Below are 21,271 nucleotides of genomic sequence, written 5' to 3'. Positions count from 1 at the left end.
AGAGAGTGAGAGAGAGAGAGTGTGAGAGACAGAGAGAGTGTGAGAGACAGAGAGAGTGTGAGAGACAGAGAGAGTGTGAGAGACAGAGAGAGTGTGAGAGAGTGAGGGAGAGTGAGAGAGTGTGAGAGACAGAGAGAGTGTGAGAGAGTGAGGGAGAGTGAGAGAGTGTGAGAGACAGAGAGAGTGTGAGAGAGTGAGGGAGAGTGAGAGAGTGTGAGAGACAGAGAGAGTGTGAGAGAGTGAGGGAGAGTGAGAGAGTGTGAGAGACAGAGAGAGTGTGAGAGAGTGAGGGAGAGTGAGAGAGTGTGAGAGACAGAGAGAGTGTGAGAGAGTGAGGGAGAGTGAGAGAGTGTGAGAGACAGAGAGAGTGTGAGAGAGTGAGGGAGAGTGAGAGAGTGTGAGAGACAGAGAGAGTGTGAGAGAGTGAGGGAGAGTGAGAGAGTGTGAGAGACAGAGAGAGTGTGAGAGAGTGAGGGAGACAGAGAGAGTGTGAGAGACAGAGAGAGTGTGAGAGACAGAGAGAGAGAGAACATTGGAGCCAACACAAACTAGCTTTTACAGCAAAGTGTCACAATGACTCCAGTGTGACCGACTCCGAACACAAGTGACAGACAGAAGCATTAAGTTTATCATTCTCCAGCAGATAAAGAGGGAACTGCATACTAGTGGTGGTGTATTCCTAATTGCCATGAAACCAATAATGAAGATAGTGATGTCATTCTCATCAAGTATGTCCCACAGAAGAGCTGTATTATTACCTGGTATCGTTCTGGTGTGTGCGATTTCCATTGTAAATGAGGCCTAATCTGTTCCTACACTACAGGTGGTCCAGTTCTGCAAAAGGAAAATGACAACTATCTTGGGCATTACAAAAGGAACATGAAGAGGAACACAGGAACAGGAGTAAGCCATTCACTTCCTCCAGCTTGTTCCACCACAGATCATGGCTGACTTGCGTCCTAGCTCCATATTTGGCCCATATCTCTTAACACCTTTGCATAACAAAAAATTATCTAAGATTTAGGGTAGCAGAGTGGCTCAGTGGTTAGCACTGCTGCCTCACAGCACCAGGGGTCCCGGGTTTGATTCCAGTCTCGGGTGACCATCTGTGCAAACTCCACACATTCTCCCCGTGTCTGTGTGAGTTTCCTCCGGGTGCTCTGGTTTCCTCCCACAGTCCAAAGATGTGCAAGTCAGGTGAATTGGCCATGTTAAATTGTCCATCGTGTTCAGGGATGTATAGGTTAGGTGCATTAGTCAGGGGTAAATATAGGGTAGGGGAACGGGTCTGGATGGGTTACTCTTCAGAGAGTCGGTGTGGACTTGTTGGGCCGAAGGGCCTGTTTCCATACTGTAGGGGTTCTAATTTAAAATTAACAACGGATCTAGTGTCAAATACTGTTTGGGGAAGTGTGTTCCAAACCTCCACTACCTTGTGTATAGAAGCGCTTCTTAACATCTCTCCTGGATGGTCTGACCCTAATTCTCAGACTATGCCCCACATTACACACTTTTCACTGTACTCCTGTACTTGAGTACACGTGACAATAAAATCTAAATCGCCCATCAGTTCTAAAATCTACAGTGCGTTTTGGGAAGTGTCAAAGGGATCAACATTAAGCTAAGTTAGTACAGTTTGTTAGGCAACAAGAGATAAAATTATTTGCAAAGCAAAGTCTTATTTATGCAAGAGAACGCCTTTATGGTAACTCTGTGACTGTGTGACCAAGAATTTTGCATATAACAAGAGGTTGATTGTCATTGAACAGTCAGGAGGGTGACTGAATTGCTTGGGTTTCCTACGCTGAGATCAGGGCTCTCTTTCATCTCACATCAAATAGAGTGAAGGAGGAAGACAAGCAACTTGTTTCAAATGTTCACCAGAAGTGTTCCCAACTTCACAAAGATATTAACAGGAGCTGAAGGAAGTTCTCCTATCTTTCACAGAAAGCACGCGATTACACAATTATTGGGTGAAATTGAAATTAAACCTGTTGCTCGCAACACTCATCATTACTGCCTGGGCCCTTGTTGAACGGAATTGAATTGAATTAGGTTCATTGTCACATGTACTCACGAGTACAGAGAAAACTTTACAAGTCACCAATTATGGCACCATCCTTGTTACCAAGTATCTAGGTACAGATTCTTAAGTTCAAATTCTTAGGGGAAAAATATAAAAATAAAGAAATTAAAAGTCCAGCAATAAAACAGAAAAAGAAAGAAAGAAGAGTTCAGAATAATAGTCCTTCCAACCCAAGGTAGAGGCTTCTTAATGGTTTTTGATATAACTGGGAGTTATTATAAACAAATTAACAACAACACAGAGGAATTAATCCACTCTCGGATGGATCAGGTTTTGTCCAATGTGTTCCTGACACAGTATGTCGAAGGGCCGACAAGAGGGGAGGCCACACTGGATCTGGTGCTTGGTAATGAACCAGGCCAGGTGTTGGATTTAGTTGTAGGTGAGCACTTTGGAGAGAGTGACCATAATTCAGTTACGTTTAGTTTAGCAATGGAAAGGGATAGGTACATGCCACAGGTCAAGAGTTATCGATGGAGCAAGGGCAATCATAATGCGATTAGGCAAGAATTAGGATGCATAGAATGGGGAAGCAAAATGCAGAGGATGGGGACAATGGAAACGTGGAGCTGGTTTAAGGAACAGATATTGCGTGTCCTTGATAGGTATGTCCCTGTCAGGCAGGCAGGAAGGAAGTGATAAGGTAAGGGCACAGTGGTTTACTACAGAAATTGCATTTCATTAAGCGGAAGAAGGAGGCTTATGTGTTGATGAGACTCAATGGTTCAGATGAGGCAATGGAGAGTTACAGCTAGGAAGGATTTAAAGAGAGAGTTAAGAAGAGCAAAGAGAGGACATGAGCAGTCTTTAGCAAATAGAATAAAGGAGAACCCTAAAGCTTTCTATAGGTCTGTGAGGAATAAAAGGATGACGAGGGTAGGAATAGGGCCAGTCAAAGACAGAAATGGGAAGTTGTGTGTGGACCCTGTGGAGATCGGAGAGGTGCTAAACAAACATTTCTCATCGGCTTTCACTCAGGTAAAGGAGAATATTGTAGAGGAGAAGAATGAGATACGAGATATTAGACTAGAAAGGATCGAGGTTAGTAAGGAGGAGGTGTTATCAATTCTAGGAGGAGTGAAAGTAGACAAGTCCCCTGGGCCAGATGGGATTTATCCGAGGATTCTCTGGGAAGCTCGGGACGTGGTGTTGGAGCCTTTGGTCATTGAGTCATCATTGTCTACAGGTTTAGTACCAGAGGACTGGAGGACTGCAAATGTTGTGCCCTTGTTCAAGAAGGGCAGTAGAGATGACCCAGGTAATTATAGACCAATGAGCCTTACTTCTGTTGTAGGAAAGGTTTTGAAAGGATTATAAAAGAGATAGGATTTATAAGCAACAATTTGATTAGAGATAGTCAACATTGTTTCGTCAAGGGCAGGTTGTGTCCCACAAACCTGAGTTGTTTGAGAAGGTGACCAAGCGTGTACAGCAGGATGAGGGTACAGCAGTTGACGTGGTATACATGGACATCAGTAAAGCCTTTGATAAGGTTCCACATGGTAGGCTGTTGGAGAAAATGCAGAGGCATGGGATTGAGGGTGATTTAGCAGTTTGGATTAGAAATTGGTTCTCTGAAAGAAGGCAGCGAGTGGTGGTCGATGGGAAATATTCAGCCTGGAGTCCGGTTACTCGTGGTGTACCACAAGGATCTGTTTTGGGACCACTGCTGTTTGTCATTTTTATACATGACTTAGACACAGGTATAGGTGGATGGGTTAGTAAGTTTGCAGATGACACTAAAGTCGGTGGAGTAGTGGACAGTGTGCAAGAATGTTACAGGTTGCAGGGGAACTTGGATAAACTGCAGAATTGGGCTGAGAGGTGGCAAATGGAGTTCAACGTGGATAAACGTGAGGTGATTCACTTTGGGAAGAATAACAGGAAGGCAGAGTACTGGGTCAATGGAAAGATTCTTGGTAGTGTGGATGTGCAGAGGGACCTTGGAGTCTATGTACATAGATCCCTCAAAGTTGCCACCCAGGTTGATAGTGCTGTTAAGAAGGTATACGGTCTGTTCGGTTTCATTGGTAGAGAGATTGAGTTCTGGAGCTGCAATATCATGCTGCAACTGTACAAAAATGCTAGTGCGGCCACACTTGGAATATTGTGTACAGTTCTGGTCGCCCCATTACAGGAAGGATGTGGAAGCATTGGAAAAGCTGCAGAGGAGATTTACCAGGATGTTGCCTGGTCTGGAGGGAAGGTCTTATGAGGAAAGACTGAGAGACGTGTCTATTCTCATCGGAGAGAAGAAGGCTAAGAGGGGATTTGATAGAGACATACAAGATGATCAGAGGATTAGATAGGGTGGACAGTGAGAGCCTTTTTCCTCGGGTGATGACATGGGCTTGTACGAGGGGGCATAACCACAAATTGAGGGGTGATAGATTTAAGACAGATGTCAGAGGCAGGTTCTTTACTCAGAGAGTGGTAAGGGTGTGGAATGCCCTATCTACCAATGTAGTTAACTCAGCCATATTACAGAAATTTAAACAATCCTTGGATAAGCACGTGGATGATTTTGGGATAGTGTAGGGGATGAGCTGAGAATAGTTCACAGGTTGGCGCAACATTGAGGGCCGAAGGGCCTGTTCTGCGCTGTATTGTTCTATGCTCTATTCCACAAAAGATGTACAAAACAAAAAGGACACAAGAGATTGAGTTTTTGTACTACAATCCAGCAGCTTGTTTGTCACTTTTAAATGGTGGCAGGTTTACAGATAGTTTTTTTTAAAAAAGGAAACTTGAACTCCCTTAACTGCCATGGAGTGAGATCTGAACTCATGTTCTCTGGGTTATGAGGCTAGGCCTGTTGACTAGTAGCCCAGTAATACAACCAGAAGGATTTGAAATACTAACGCTGCTCTCTCTCTCTCCACAAATGCTGCCAGCCCCTTCTGAGTTTCTCCAGCAATGTCCATGTTTGTTTATTTCAGATCACCAGCATCTGCAGTTCTTTGGTTCATTTTAATCAAACCAGGATACTACCTACACTGCTCACAGAAATGTATGAGCAGCCATATCACAAGAAAGCTCCACTAGAAGAGGAACTGGACCCGACGCCAGCATCTGGTAAACATCTGGTCTCAAAATCAAACCGAAGTCAGAGGAGCCTTCGTAAACACCATTCCTGTACACATTGTCGACGTTGTGATTCTTAAGCCTATACATTAATCTTCATCACCTCCCACTGGTGAAGTTCTTGTATTTTATTCTTTTCGATTATTTACACGATTTGATTTCCATTTATTCCCAAGCACATTTCACAATGAAAGTGATTTCCGCCAACACCGAGAAATTAATTCTCCCACACACCAGAATCAAATTAAAAGGACCCCACCTGGAGAACGGTGAGCAGTTTTCTCCCCTTACCTAGAAAAGGATAGACTTACGAGAGGGTGGCTCAGAATATATTACTGTTTGAAAATGTAAAAGCGAGAGTGGAGCAAAATGGATCTTACTTTCAGTTGTGAAAGTCTGACCTATTTTCTTTTGTTAAAAAAAGTTCAAAATTAATGTTGAGTAGTGAACTAAAGTCAGCATTTAAAAAAAATAATTCATTCATGGGATCCCTAATTACCCGTTGTCAGATAAGAGTCAACCACATAACTCCAGGTCTGGAGTCACAGGGAAAGGTGTCAGATTTCCGTCCCTCAAGGACATTAGTGAATGACATGGGGTTTTGTTACAATTAACAGTGGTCTCATGGTCTCCATTAGATTAGCTTTTTATTATAAATGTTTGCGGAATTAGAATTTCACCATCTGGAATTTGGGTGGGATTTGAACATATACCCCAAGTCCAGGGTTCTGTATTACTAGTCCAGTGATATAACCATCACCCCTCTTTCCCCCCAGAAGTCAAGCGATTTTAACTAAATAACTAGCAAAGCTCCCAGTGTGATATTCATTCTGATGTTTGCTGACATAAGTTGTATAACCCAGAGAGAGACAGACATAGTGAGAAACAGTCAAGTACAGAACAGAAACAGTCTGGGAGTTGCTTAGAAAATAAAAACAGAAACACAAGGCTGTGCTGGTGTCATCGAGAACTACATCATCCAAAGGTGTTCAAGCAATCAGGTGAACCTGGGCCCAGGGGTGAACCAGCGCCCGGGGGTGAGTCAGCGCCCGGGGGTGAGCCAGCAGAGTTGGCCGCACATTTAAACAGAGTCTCAGGAAGCAATCTCAAATGATGAAAAAAACAACACAAGTGGTTGTAGACATTTATCAAAAAGAAACTTAGTTAAAGGCTGTGGTTGTGGAACAAGGAGGTTTAACATGGGTGATGCCTAACTGGGGTTTGAGGCTGTGAGGGTGTTGTGGGGATAAAAGGGTTGAACCTTTCTTTCTGATATTTGTAAAAGTTTGCTTCAGATAATTCTTAATGTATAATATAGTTCATGTTTTTCTTTTCTATAATAAACCTGTATCTTCTCTTTGTTGAAAGTACCTTGGCAGGATCTTCAGAGTGTGTTCAGTGACTGACCTCCACGGTAAACAAAAATATACAACCCTGTGATCTCACTCTGGGACAGAACTTGTTCAGGATTCACATCAGCTGGGACCACAATACCTGCAATGATGGCTCACCAGCCGGTTTCCCAGAATGGTGGATGGAGACAGGGTCTGTATTCTCAAGCGCTTAGAAGTAGTAGACAGGCTGGGGGAACAGTCAAGAAAGTAGGATAGTTTGGCTCGGGGGGTCTAGAACTAGGGGGGGGTCAAAGACTCTCAATATCTGGTAGACCATTTAGGACTGAGATAAAGTGAAAACCCTTTCCACAAAGGACAGTAACTCTTCAGAGTAGCTACCCCGGGAGGCCGCGGGGAGGCCCAGTCGCCGACTGTCTACCCCGGGAGGCCGCGGGGAGGCTCAGTCATTGACTGTCTACCCCAGGAGACCACAGGGAGGCCCAGTCACCGACTGTCTACCCCAGGAGGCCGCTGGGAGGCTCAGTCACCGACTGTCTACCCCGGGAGGCAGCAGGGGCACAATCACTGACTGTCTACCCTGGGAGGCCAAGTCACTGACTGTCTACCCCAGGAGGCCGCAGGGAGGCTCAGTCACTGACTGTCTACCCTGGGAGACCGTGGGGAGGCCCAGTCACTGACTGTCTACCCTGGGAGACCGTGGGGGGCCCAGTCACTGACTGTCTACCCCGGGACACCGTGGGGAGGCACAGTCACCGACTGTCTACCCCAGGAATCCGCAGTGAGGCCCAGTCACCGACTGTCTACCCCGGGAGGCCGCAGGGAGGATCAGTCACTGACTGTCTACCCCAGGAGACCGTGGGGAAGCCCAGTCACTGACTGTCTACCCCAGGAGACAGTGACTGGGCCTCCCCACGGACTGTCTACCCCAGGAGACCATGGAGGCTCATTCACTGAATATGTTCAAGATCGAGATGCTTAGATTCCTTGACATGAACAATATCAAGCAACATGGGGAGAGTGGGAGGAAGTATATTAAGGCAGAAGGTCAACCAAAATGATTATTTAGTTCTTGGAGCTGGCTCAGAGTCATAGAGATGTACAGCACGGAAACAGACCCTTCAGTCCAACTCATCCATGCCAACCTATTCTAGTCCCATTTGCCAGCACCCAGCCCATATCCCTCCAAACCCTTCCTATTCATATACCCATCCAAATGCCTCTTAAAATGTTGCAATTGTACCAGCCTCCACCACTTCCTCTGGCAGCTCATTCCATGCACGTACCACCCTCTGCGTGAAAAAAGTTGCCCCTTAGGTCCCTTTTATATCTTTCCCCTCTCACCCTAAACCTATGCCCTCTAGTTCTGGACTCCCCCACCCCAGGGAAAAGACTTTGTCTATTTATCCTATCCGTGCCCCTCATGATTTTATAAACCTCTACAAAGTCACCCCTCAGCCTCCGATACTCCAGGGAAAACAGCCCCAGCCTGTTCAGCCTCTCCCTGTAGCTCAGATCCTCCAACCCTGACAACATCCTTGTAAACCTTATCTAAACCCTTTCAAGTTTCACAACATCCTTTTTCTTGCTGCAATATTCCTTTGGCAGGTTCAGTGATGGTTAGAACAAAAAAAAAACAAGGAACTGCCAATGCTGGATTCTGAGAGAGAAATAGAAATTGCTGGAAAATTGCAACATCTGTTGAGAGAAATCAGAGTTAATGTGTCAGGCCCAGTGACCCCTTTTCAGAGCAGGTTTGATGATGGCTGTTGCTTTAAAATGTTGCAAATTTGGAGGTTATTGCTTTTGGATGTAAAATGAGGGAGGAATGCCTTGTCAAAGCCTGCAGTGTAGTTTACAGGCGCTTGATGTTGAGCTGCTTGAACCTCCCAGACTTACCCTGAATATTAACAGCCCAGATCCCCATCCACACCAGCACTCACTTCTTTCCATTCATCCTACTGGAATTAACATTCTCAATTTAATTTACTTTCCTTCATAACTCAACATGCCGCTCCAGCACCACCTCATTCAAACCCGTATCTAACTCCCGTCACCTTCATCAGAATCTTGCTGTGAGCTTCCAAGTTGGGCACACGTCACTGCCATTTGACCCAAGCAGACTGGTCGAGGAGCCTGCTTTTCATCTATCATCAGCAAGTCTATCATCTGGAACACCAAACTGCATATATTTCAACAACAATGACGCTCAGATTAAAACTGAGAGCCAGAGTTATAGTTTGTTTACCAGAACTCCATGATTGGCTCAGCACAAAATTTCTGGAATACACTCCGATAAATGCCATTTCCTTCTCCACACTATTCACACAAAATGGCTGACTACCCAACTTCACTTCCTGATCCCCATTTTAACTGATGTCACTTTCTCTTCACACATAATGTTATCCTCTTCGACAAAAGAATTATCTCCTCAAAGTATCCTCTGCACCTGACATCTACCACACCATCTCCGATCTCCTTTTCCTTTCCAAAGTTAGTGAAATGTATTGCCACCTTTTCTGTGATGTACCTTGGGATTATTTTAATGCATTCAAAGTACATCAGAAATGCTGCTTGTGTTGAGTTTTATCAAGCGCAGTAAGAGGTTCAAGAAGGGAGTGTTGCCAAACAAAGAAATCTTGCAGTGCAGGTTCACAGTAGACAGGGGAGAGAAGGCGGTGTTTGGTAGGCTTTCCTTTATTGGTCAGCGCACTGAGTACAGGAGTTGGGAGGTTATGTTGCAGCTGTACAGGACATTGATTAGGCCACTTTTAGAATACTGCATTCAATTCTGGTCTCCTTGTTACAGGAAAGATGTTGTTAAACTTGAAAAGGTTCAGAAAAGGATGTTGCCATGGTTGGAGAGTTTGAGCTATAGGGAGAGACTGAATGGGCTGGGGCTGTATTCCCTGGAGGCTGAGGGGTTACCTTATAAAAGTTTATAAAATCATGAAGGGCATGGATAAGGTGAATAGTCAACAGTTTTTCCCCACATTAAGCCGTGTCCAAAACTAGAGGGCATATGTTTAAGGTGAAATGGGAAAGACCTAAAACAGACTTTAGGGGCAACTTTTTCATGCAGAGGGTAGTGCGTGTATAGAATGAGCTGCCAGAGGGAGTGGAGGAGGCTGGTACAATTACAGCATTTAAAAGGCACCTGGATGGGTTTATGAATAGGAAGGGTTTGGAGGGATATGGGCCAAACAGTGGCAAGTGGGACTGATCGGCATGGGTGAGTTAGACCAAAGGATCTGCTTCCATGCTGTACATCTCTAAGACTCAAGTTAAAATAAGCCAGTTTCTCCAAGTATATAAAAGAATGAGATTCTTAATATCAGTGAAAGCGATTGTGTAACATTATCGGCATATTGTTAAGATCCCAATGACTGAAACAGTTCTTTGAAAATGTCATGAATAAAGTTACCCATTAATTTTAGTCACGTGACTAATCAAGAGCAACATTTAATAACACAAACCGAAAATACTGTAAATAGTCAGTAAGTCAGGCAATGTTACTGAGAATTAATGCCTCACATCTGACTTATTTTTGTCAGAACAGGAAAATCCAACATATAACAGATTTTAATCAAACGCAAAATTCAAAGAAGGAAAGTCGAGAGAGACGTGGAAAGAAAGGAAGTCTATGTCTATATTGGAAGGGAGAACGATTTAAATATTAAAAGGGATGGTGTCACAAGGCAAAAAGACACAATAAAGGGACAAGTGAATGAACAACAGGAGCAGAGATGAGGAAACAACATCAGGATTATGCTATGGCATCTGCTATCTGCCAAAATATTGAGCCCTGAACTCTGAACCTTGTAAGCTATCCAGCTTCTACTGAGCTTCGTCAGGACAACACGGGAGGCCAAACTCTCAAAAGTCAGAATGGAAGTGCAACAGACATTTAAAATGACACACAGTCTAAGGCCAGAGTCACACTGACTGAAGCAAAGTGCTCAGCAAAATGATCAGCCTGCTTTCAGTTTCCTCTAAGACAGGCCACATCACACAGGGCGACACGATGGCTCAGTGGGTAGCACTGCTACCTCACAGCGCCAGGGACCCAGGTTCGATTCCAGCCTCGGGTATCTGTCTGTGCGGAGTTTGCACGTTCTCCCCGTGTTTGTGGGTTTCCTCCTGGTGCTCAAGTTTACTCCCAAGATTCAAAGATGTGCAGGTTAGGGTGAATTGGTCATGCTAAATTGCCATGTTAGGTTCGTTAGTAAGGGGGAATTGGGTCTGGGTGGGTTACTCTTCAGAGGGTTGGTGTGGACTTGTTGGGCCGAAGGGCCTGTTTCCATACTGTAGGGAGTCTAGTCTAATCATAAGCAGCGCTGACAATACACTATATTGCAAGAAATAAAAATAATCACTTCATCTGGAAGATGTATCTCAGGTCCAGGATGGTGAGAAGGGATAAGGGGAAAATGACAGCTGTTTCATCTCTTATACTTGTTGGTAATGGTCGAACGGACTGGGATGTTATAGAGGGAACTGTCCATTCAGAATGAAGGCTAGATACTGAAAGAGGAGAGGAAGATCCACATGATGGTGGAATTATGCAGATGATGATGGAAATTATGGAAGATATTGCACTGAATATGGAGAAGTGAGTGCAGTCCAGGGAAATCCGAACAGGAATGTCGGAACAGGAGTATGCCATCAACCTGCACTACCTTGCAGTTAGATCGTGGTGGAGCAACATCTCATGCACTTTACCATTCTATCCCTTGAATTCATTAGTCTTTGCATTTAATTTCTGAACACGCCCAATTGCCACAGCTCTCTGGGTCAGAAAATTCCAAAGATTTGTGTTCTTTTTAAGAAATTCTTTCTCATCTCGCTCTTAAATTGCCCGTCTCTTATGCCCCCTGGTTCTAATCTCAAACATCTCGGGCAAACACCCCGCCTACATCCACACTATGCCACACCCTTTAAGAGTTCTGTAGATTTTAATGGGGTCTAAGAATAAAGGTGAAGGAGGGGTGAGAAATGGAGAGACAGTGAAAATGGAAGACAGCAGAATAGGAGATTCTGGTTCACAGAATTGGTTCACAAACTATCCCTAAACACCCAGACAGAGAGATCAGGGATGGACCATGTGAAGGTGAGTGAGGGGTGAGAATCAAAAGAAAAGTTGATTCAATTTTCCAGTTCAGGGTACAAGCAAGAATTGACATTGACACAAGTCATCATCACAACTGAAACAGAGTTGACAGAATGAAAACAATCACATAATAAGATACAGCTAGGACTCCGCTTAGTTCCCAGTGTGACACAAGTTATTGCAATGTGTTTTAATCTGGAGTCAAAGATGATGTTGGTCAATTCAGAAACAGGTACAGCCAGACAGAAAAGATTCATGGGAGACGGGGAACGCTGGGGTTGGCATGCAGGGAAGAAGCAAAGGTCCTGCATACCATCCTGACGGTGGGGATGTGGTGTAAAACAATCAGATGTCTGTGGTAAAAAGGGGATGGTTTGGATCATAATGTGGTAGTGGATGTTGGAAGAATTGCAGGTATAGATCAGAATGGGGCTACGAACATAAACTCAAAAATAAAGTTCCTTAAAAAGTGATTACTTTATCCTGAAGGCGAGCTCTATCAAATAGTAATCGCTACTTTCATCAGCTGTATTCGCACTACACAATTCATGATTTAAAACATAAACTTTGAACACAGTGACAATGTATTTGATAGAGATTGTCACTATTTCCAATTCCCCTTTTACATCTTCCTGAGCACAGGTCAGTAAATTGGATAAGGATTCCCTACAAATACCTAACTAGGCAATAAAGAAAAACATCTGCAGAAGCTAGAAATCTGAAACAAACCGAGAATGTTTTGAAATTCATTATAACTTGGAGATAGTGAGGGGCTGGAGACTCAGAGTCAAGAAAATGTGGAGCTGGAAAAGGTACACTGGGTCAGGCAGCATCAGAGGAAGAGACTCAATGTTAATGGCAGGACCCTTCATCAAGCCTGCGGAGGGGCAAGGGGGCTGAGAAATAAATGGGGGGGGGTGGGGAAGGTAGGTGGGATAGTGATAGATGGATGCAGGTAGGTGGTGATTGAGATTGGTCAGTGGGAAGGGCGGACCGGATGTGTAGGAAGATGGACAGGTTAGGGGAGGTCAAGGGGGTGGGACAGGCTGAACCAGCAACGAGGTGGGAGGTGGAGGCTGGGGAGATTTGGAAGCTGGTGAATACTATGTTAAGGCCATAAGGTTGTAAGCTCCCAGGGCAGACAATGAGGTGTTCTTCCTCCAGTTTGCATGTGGCCTTTTTGACAGCAGGGAGAGGCCCAGGATGGACATGTCATTGGGAGAGATGAAATGGCTGGCAAACAGGAAGTGAGGTTGATTGGAGCGAGAGAACCATCCATGTTCCCTGAACCAGTCCCCAGGCTTGCCCCCAGACTCTCCAATGTAGATGAGACGACATCAGGAGCAACGGATGCAGTAAATCAGGTTAGAGGAAATGCAGGTGAATCTCTGCTAGACTTGGAATGATCCTTTGGGGCCTTGGATGAAGGCAAGAGGGAAAATGTAGTGGCAGCCGCAGGGAAAGGTGCCAGGTGCGGTTGGTGGGGAGTCATGGAGGGAATGGTCCCGAGGGAAAGCAGATAGGGGTGGGGAAGGAAATATCCATTTCAAACCCACCGACTCCCACAACTACCTTGACCACACCTCCTCCCACACCCTATCTCCTGCAAAATGCAATCCCATATTCCCAATTCCTCCACCTCCGCTGTATCTGATCCCAGGATGGACAATTCCACTCCAGGATATCCCAGCCGTCCTCCAACTTCAAGGTCTGTAATTTCCCCTCCCCCATGATTAACAATGGCCTCAACCACATCTCCTCCATCTCCACCCTCACACCATGCACACCCGCCCCACCCCACCCTAATACCAACAACAAGTTTCCCACGGCCCTCACATTCCACCTCACTAATCTCTAAATCCAACGCATCATCCTCCACCATTTTCACTACCTGCAGTCTGACCCCACCACCAATAAGATATTTCCTTCCCCACCCCTATCTGCTTTCTATAAGTACCATTCCCTCCGTGACTCCCTCATTAGGTCCACACTCCCCACTAACCAGTCCCGGTGGCTGCAGAGGGTGTAATACCTACCACACCTCCCCTCTTATTTCCATCCATGACCCCAAAGGATCGTTCCAAGTCCAGCAGAGATCCACCTGCATTTCCTCTAACCTGGTATACTGCAACTGTTGCTCCTGATGTGGTCTCCTCTACATTGGAGAGACTGAGCGCAAACGTGGAGATTGGTTCAGGGAACACCTATGGTTCTCCTGCTCCAATCAACCTCACCTCCTGTTTGCCAGCCATTTCAACGCCCCCTCTCATCCCCACATTGGCATGTCCATCCTGGGCCTCCCCCACTGTCAAATAAGGCCACACGCAAACTGAAGGAAGAACACCTCATCTTCTGCCTTGGGAGCTTACAACCTTATGACCTCAACATAGAATTCACCACCTTCCAAATCTCTCCACCCCATCCCAAGTCCAGCCCTGCCTCTCTGCCCCACCCCCCCTTGACCTGCCCATCTTCCTCCCTTCTCACCTATCCAGCCCACCCTTCACACCAACTTACTATAATCACCTCCTACCTGCATCCACCTTAGGCCATCCCACCTACCTTTCCCCCAGCCCCACACCCCTCCCTTATTTATTTCTCAGCTCCCTTCCCCCCTCCCTAGTCCTGAGGAAGGGTCCTGCCTGAAACACTGACTCGCCTGCTCTTGTGATGCTGCTTGACCTGCTGTGCTTTTCCCAGTTCCACGTTTTATCCACTTTGAAATTCAGTACAACTCTGTCAGAACTAGAGTCCTACCAGACTCAAAACCTTAAACAAAAGCAGAAATTGCTGGAAAAGCTCAGCAGGTCTGGTAGCATCTGTGAATAGAAATCAGAGTTAACATTTCAGGTCTGGTGACCCCCTCCTTGGAACCCTAACTCTGTACCCCTCTCCATAGATACTGCAAGACCACTGAGTTACTGCAATATTGTGTTATGTATTTTAGTTCAGCTATCAATTTTTTAAAAAACATTTTATCTTTATCGCTGTCCTCCAATTGAAAAATGGCGAGTATTTCAGAAATTGTCAACAGTTTGAGGATGAGGAAAGGATGTTTGTCTAGCCATTAAGCTATGGCAGTACAAAGACCACTGAATATTATTTTAGCTTATAAGCAAACTTGTACAACCCAAACATGGGTTCACCTCCCTACATGAAATTGTCAGGCCATCCACAATAAGATTCCTTCACTAGCAATAACTGTAGTACTGATGCAAGTCGAGAGTGTGGTGCTGGAAAAGCACAGCAGGTCAGGCAGCATCCCAGGAGCAGGAGAACCAACGTTTTGGGTAAAAGCTTGAGGACTAGGAAAGAACGCTTGTCTAACCACACATAACCCATTGAGGTATGGCAGTACAAAGAGGGCTTTTGCCCGAAATGTCGACTCTCCTGCTCCTTGGATGCTGCCTGACCTGCTGTGCTTTTCCAGCACAACACTCTGGACTTACATCAAGACTACAGTTACTGCTAGTGAAGGAATCAGGGTGACCTGACAATTTCATGTGGGGAGGTGGACCCATGTTTTGAGCTGTATGTCTCTCCAGCACCTGCAGGCCTCACTTTCACACAGTGCTGATATAAACCTAGATCTGATTTTATTACATCGATTTGGATTTTTAAGCATTTAAGGACTCAGCACTAGAACTATCACATTGCCACACCGTGGCTAGCTCCAATATAACAAAACATTGCAAAAGGACAGCACTGAAAACAACAGACGTTAGAACTCAAAGTAGTTTTCAAAACACGCACTTTCACTCATTATCTATTAAAACTATTTCCCACAACTTTAGATGCATGTTGAGGTAACTAAACAAAAATAAATACACCCCAACTGTGCGTACCTTAAGATCCAGAAGCTTGTTCTGGGTTGTGTTACAGTCCTGAAAGAGTTAAACAATAGTGATGTAAAGTCCCAAAACACATCTCCTTAACAACAGAACCAGCTCAACTCCAAGGGACACGTCACATGGTAATTCTCAGGTCAACCTGCCGAGCCCAGGAAAGAGATCAGCGTTTGGAAAACCGCTCCCCGTTCAATGCTGCTCGGGGACTTGACTCAGGATTGGTGAAGATTCCAGTTTATTCCACTGACCCCAAGCTGTTATTCTATCCCAACCCGGGGGGAGGGGGGGGCATAAAACTGCCGCAAGTGTCCCAAAGGAATCGACCTTCATTAAGTTCGATCCCGTTTCTAAGTGTCCCGTTCCCTCCGCAGGCGAAATAAAAACCAACAAAAGTTGTGTCCAGGATTATCTGCAAAGTCTCAGGGCTGTGAGAGCAACTGAACAAGTTATTGCTGTGTTTAAGAGAAACAGGACCCTCTGGAAGATTTACAAACACACTTCTCTCCTCTGGTCCAACAATCCAAGTAGACACCACACACCCAATAAAACAGGTCAAACAAGAAAAGCAGACTCAATGTAGTGCATTAACAGAGACCTTGCTGAGCCCAGTTTCAGTCTGCTGTAGTGGGGGAACACTGAGCCCAGGACAAGACCACCCCCACCCCCCAAAGCCGGGTATCAGCTTGGCCCCAGTAGACAACTGCAGGAGAGTGGCTGTATGTTGTGGCGCGGTGTAAGCTCCCGCGGGAAATGTCCCCTTTCTCATGGGCTTTAAAGAAAAAGGGCACCCGGTTACCTCGGTGGACGAAGCCGGAGACAAACTAATGCAGGCTTCCGCCAGTGGACTAACATCAGAGGGAGGGAGGGAGTAAACACACAGAGGAGCTCTCAATCTCTCAGACCTGCAGCTCAGGCGCGGCCAGTGTGCCCAGAGTGACACATCTCACACTTACCCAGAACAGGCTCCCCTGCAAAATGACTCTCTCCAGTTCCCCTGGCTGCTCCAAAAGCATAAAGAAACTGTTTTCCCAGCGGGATCACACAGCCAGGGGGTAGGGGGAGGAAGGAGGGAGAGGTTATCCTCACTTTGTAATCACTTCCTCCACGTTCGAACAGTAACTTCTCTCCAAGGCACCTGAGCAACAGCCCGCAGCCAGACTGAGGCCGGGAGTGCTCAGGTCCTGGGGAGCGATGTGAGAAGGCAGGGTGGGAGAGAGGGAGGAGTTGTGGATCTAACCTGTGCTCAGGCAGCCATCTCCCGGTTAGACACCGCCAGCAGAGGGAGCCGCCCTTTACAATCAGGTCAGTTAGGGCTCAGTGTTCATGCGAAACAGGACACTGAAACTGGGTTTAACAAGGTCTGTGTTAATGCAGGACACTGAAACTGGGTTTAACAAGGTCTGTGTTAATGCAGGAGACAAACTGGGCTCAACAGGGTCTGACTTCATGCCGGGCACTGAAACTGGGCTCAACAATGTCTGTGTTAATGCAGAACACTGAAACTGGGTTTTACAAGGTCTGTGTTAATGCAGGAGACAAACTGGGCTCAACAGGGTCTGTGTTAATGCAGGACACTGAAACTGGGTTTAACAGGGTTTGTGTTAATGTACAGGACACTGAAACTGGGCTCAACAAGGTCTGTGTTAATGCAGGGCACTGAAACTGGGCTCAACAGGGTCTGTGTTAATGCAGGACACTGAAACTGGGCTCAACAATGTCTGTGTTAATGCAGGACACTGAAACTGGGCTCAATAAGGTCTGTGTTAATGCAGGATACTGAAACTGGGCTCAACAAGGTCTGTGTTAATGCAGGACACTGAAACTGGGCTCAACAAGGTCTGTGTTAGTGCCGGGTACTGAAACTGGGTTTAACAGGGTCTGTGTTAATGCAGGCACTGAAACTGGGCTCAACAAGGTCTCTGTTAGTGCAGGACACTGAAACTTGGCTTAACAAGGTCTTTATTAATGCAGGACACTGTAACTGGGCTCAACAAGGTCTGTGTTAATGCAGGACACTGAAACTGGGCTCAATAAGGTCCGTGTTAATGCAGGAGACTGAAACTGGGCTCAATAAGGTCTGTGTTAATGCAGGAGACTGAAACTGGGCTCAACAGGTCTGTGTTAATGCAGGACACTGAAACTGGGCTCAGCAGGGTCTGTGTTAGTGCCGAGCACTGAAACTGGGTTTAACAGGGTTTGTGTTAATGTACAGGACACTGAAACTGGGCTCAACAAGGTCTGTGTTAATGCAGGACACTGATACTGGGGTCAACAGGGTCTGTGTTAATGCAGGATACTGAAACTGGGCTCAACGAGGTCTGTGTTAATGTACAGGACACTGAAACTGGGCTCAACAATGTCTGTGTTAATGCAGGACAGTGAAACTGGGCTCAACAGGGTCTGTGTTAATGCAGGACACTGTAACTGGGCTCAACAAGGTCTGTGTTAATGCAGGAGACTGAAACTGGGCTCAATAAGGTCCGTGTTAATGCAGGACACTGTAACTGGGCTCAACAAGGTCCGTGTTAATGCAGGAGACTGAAACTGGGCTCAATAAGGTCTGTGTTAATGCAGGAGACTGAAACTGGGCTCAACAGGTCTGTGTTAATGCAGGACACTGAAACTTGGCTCAACAGGGTCTGTGTTAACTCAGGACACTGAAACTGGGCTCAAAAGGGTTCTGTGTTAATGCAGGACACTGAAACTGGGCTCAACTGAGTCTGTGTTAATGCAGTACACTGAAACTGGGCACAACAAGGTCTGTGTTAATGCAGGACACTGAAACTGAGCTCAATAATGTCTGTGTTAATGCAGGACACTGAAACTGGGCTCAGCAGGGTCTGTGTTAATGCAGGACACTGAAACTGGGCTCAATAAGGTCTGTGTTAATGCAGGACAGTGAAACTGGGCTGAGCAAGGTCTGTGTTAATGCAGATCATTGAAACTGGGCTCAACAGGGTCTGTGTTAATGCAGGACACTAAAACTGGGCTTAACAGGGTCTGTGTTAATGCAGGACACTAAAACTGGGTTTAACAAGGTTTGTGTTAATGCACGACACAAACCGGGCTCAACAGGGTCTGGGTTAGTGCAGGACACAGAAACTGGGCTCAACAGGGTCTGGGTTAGTGCAGGACACTGAAACTGGGCTCAACAAGGTCTGTGTTAGTGCCGGGCACTGAAACTGGGCTCAACAAGGTCTGTGTTAGTGCCGGGCACTGAAACTGGGTTTAACAGGGTCTGTGTTAATGCAGGATACTGAAACTTGGCTTAACAAGGTCTGTGTTAGTGCCGGGCACTGAAACTGGGTTTAACAAGGTCTGTGTTAATGCAGGACACTGAGACTGGGCTCAACAGGGTCTGTGTTAATGCAGGACAGTGAAACTGGGCTCAACAAGGTCTGTGTTAATGCAGGACACTGTAACTGGGCTCAACAAGGTCTGTGTTAATGCAGGAGACTGAAACTGGGCTCAATAAGGTCCGTGTTAATGCAGGAGACTGAAACTGGGCTCAACAGGGTCTGTGTTAACTCAGGACACTGAAACTGGGCTCAAAAGGGTCTGTGTTAACGTAGGACAGTGAAACTGGGCTCAAAAGGGTTCTGTGTTAATGCAGGACACTGAAACTGGGCTCAACTGAGTCTGTGTTAATGCAGTACACAGAAACTGGGCTCAACAAGGTCTGTGGTAATGCAGGACACTGAAACTGAGCTCAATAATGTCTGTGTTAATGCAGGACACTGAAACTGGGCTCAACAGCGTCTGTGTTCATGCAGGACAGTGAAACTGGGCTCAACAGGGTCTGTGCTGATGCAGGACAGTGAAACTGGGCTCAACAGGGTCTGTGTTAATGCAGGACACTGTAACTGGGCTCAATAAGGTCCGTGTTAATGCAGGAGACTGAAACTGGGCTCAACAAGGTCTGTGTTAATGCAGGACACTGATACTGGGCTGAGCAAGGTCTGTGTTAATGCAGATCATTGAAACTGGGCTCAACAGGGTCTGTGTTAATGCAGGACACTAAAACTGGGCTTAACAGGGTCTGTGTTAATACAGGACACTAAAACTGGGCTTAACAGGGTCTGTGTTAATGCAGGACACTAAAACTGGGTTTAACAAGGTCTGTGTTCATGCACGACACAAACCGGGCTCAACAGGGTCTGGGTTAGTGCAGGACACTGAAACTGAGCTCAACAGGGTCTGTGTTAATGCAGGAGACTGAAACTGGGCTCAACAGGTCTGTGTTAATGCAGGCCACTGAAACTGGGCTCAACAGGGTCTGTGTTAATGCCGGACACTGAAACTGGGCTCAGCAAGGTTTTCCGTTAAGACCATTTCCTTCTATACTCTCTTGTCATGTCCACTCCTGGCACCTTCCCCTGCCACCGCAGGAATTGCAAAACCTGCGCCCACACCTTTGCCCTCACCTCCATCCAAGGCCCCAAAGGAGCCTTCCACATCCATCAAAGTTTCACCTGCACATCCATCAATGTCATTTATTTTATCTGTTGCTCCCGATGCAGTCTCCTCTACATTGGGGAGACTGGACGCCTTATCGCAGAGCGCTTTAGAGAACATCTCTGGGACACCAACCAACCAACTCCACTGTTCTGTCGCCCAACATTTCAACTCCCCCTCCCACTCTGCCAAGGACATGCAGGTCCTGGGCCTCCTCCATTGCCACTCCCTCACCACCCGACGCCTGGAGGAAGAACGCCTCATCTTCTGCCTTCAGACCATTGGCATCAATGTGAACTTCACCATTTCCTCATTTCCCCTCCCCCCACCTTTTCCCAGTTTCAACCTTCCAACTCAGCACTGCCCTCATGACCTGTCCTACTTGTCAATCTTCCTTCCCACATATCTACCCCCACCCTCCTTTCCAACCTATCATGTACCTTCCCCTCAGTCCCACACCCCCCATTTATCTTTCCATCCCCTCAGCTCACACGCCCCCATTCCTGATGAAAGGCTCTTGCCCAAAACGTCAATTCTCCTGTTCTTCTGATTCTCCCTGACCTGCTGTGCTTTTCCAGCACCACACACTCAATTCAGCAAGGTCTATGCCATACTCTTGGACTGGGTCAGCTAAGTCTGTGTTAATGCATTGAGACTGGGTTCAGCAAGGACTGTGCCAGACCCTGACACTGGGCTCAGGAAAAACAAGTCGTGAAGTTTCCATGGGTGACCGCTTTGGGAACAGTGACCATAAGTCTGTAAATTTCGAAATAACTATGAAAAGGCATAAGGATAGTGCAGAAGTTGCTGACTAAATTGGGGGAAGGCCAATTTCGATAGCATTAGACAAGATCTGTCAAACATAGCCTAGGAGCAGCAACTTGCAAGGAGGTCTGCATTTGAAAAGTGGGAGCCATTTAAAAGTAATAGAGCGAGAATGGCCAGCGTGTTCCTCTCGGACTGAAAGGCAAGGGCCAGGGTACCCTGGATACTGAGGGATATCGAGAGTTTTGTGAAGAAAAATAAGGATGGGTGTAGTGCATTAAAAACAGGAGAGGCCCTTCAAAAGTACAGAGAATGTTGGAGGCTGCACAGAGAGGAAATTTGGAGGAGCCATGAAATATCTACGGTAGATGAGGTCAAGAAAAGCCTCAAATCTTTTTGGGTTAGTAATAATATATTAATGTGACTTGAAAGAAATTCTGGGATTTACATATTAATGAATCTAAAGCTGCAACCCATTCTAAAAGGTGATAGACTCAAGAGCAATCTAGGTTTGTTCAGTATATCGCATCAGTGAGCTCTTGCTATAAATTCTGTGTCCTATGATCCTACT

At 46.1% G+C, this 21,271-nt stretch overlaps 1 protein-coding gene across 3 annotated transcripts in view; it reads right to left on the bottom strand.

The window, feature by feature from the left end:
• The window catches only part of fhip1aa (FHF complex subunit HOOK interacting protein 1Aa), a 195,130-nt gene extending 178,336 nt beyond the window's left edge, over window positions 1-16,794 (bottom strand). For 2 of the 3 annotated variants that reach the window (XM_043699704.1, XM_043699695.1), the window contains exon 1: window positions 16,434-16,709. The gene's annotated coding sequence lies outside the window, so the exon portion shown is untranslated. The other variant, XM_043699724.1, reaches the window with a different exon arrangement.
• Window positions 16,795-21,271: the final 4,477 nt, after the last annotated feature.

The sequence above is a fragment of the Chiloscyllium plagiosum genome, chromosome 1 (assembly GCF_004010195.1).
Source record: "Chiloscyllium plagiosum isolate BGI_BamShark_2017 chromosome 1, ASM401019v2, whole genome shotgun sequence".
NCBI classification, from domain to species: domain Eukaryota; kingdom Metazoa; phylum Chordata; class Chondrichthyes; order Orectolobiformes; family Hemiscylliidae; genus Chiloscyllium; species Chiloscyllium plagiosum.
The sequence above is the reverse complement of the archived record's forward strand: the minus strand, read 5'-3'. Positions and strand labels throughout refer to the sequence as shown.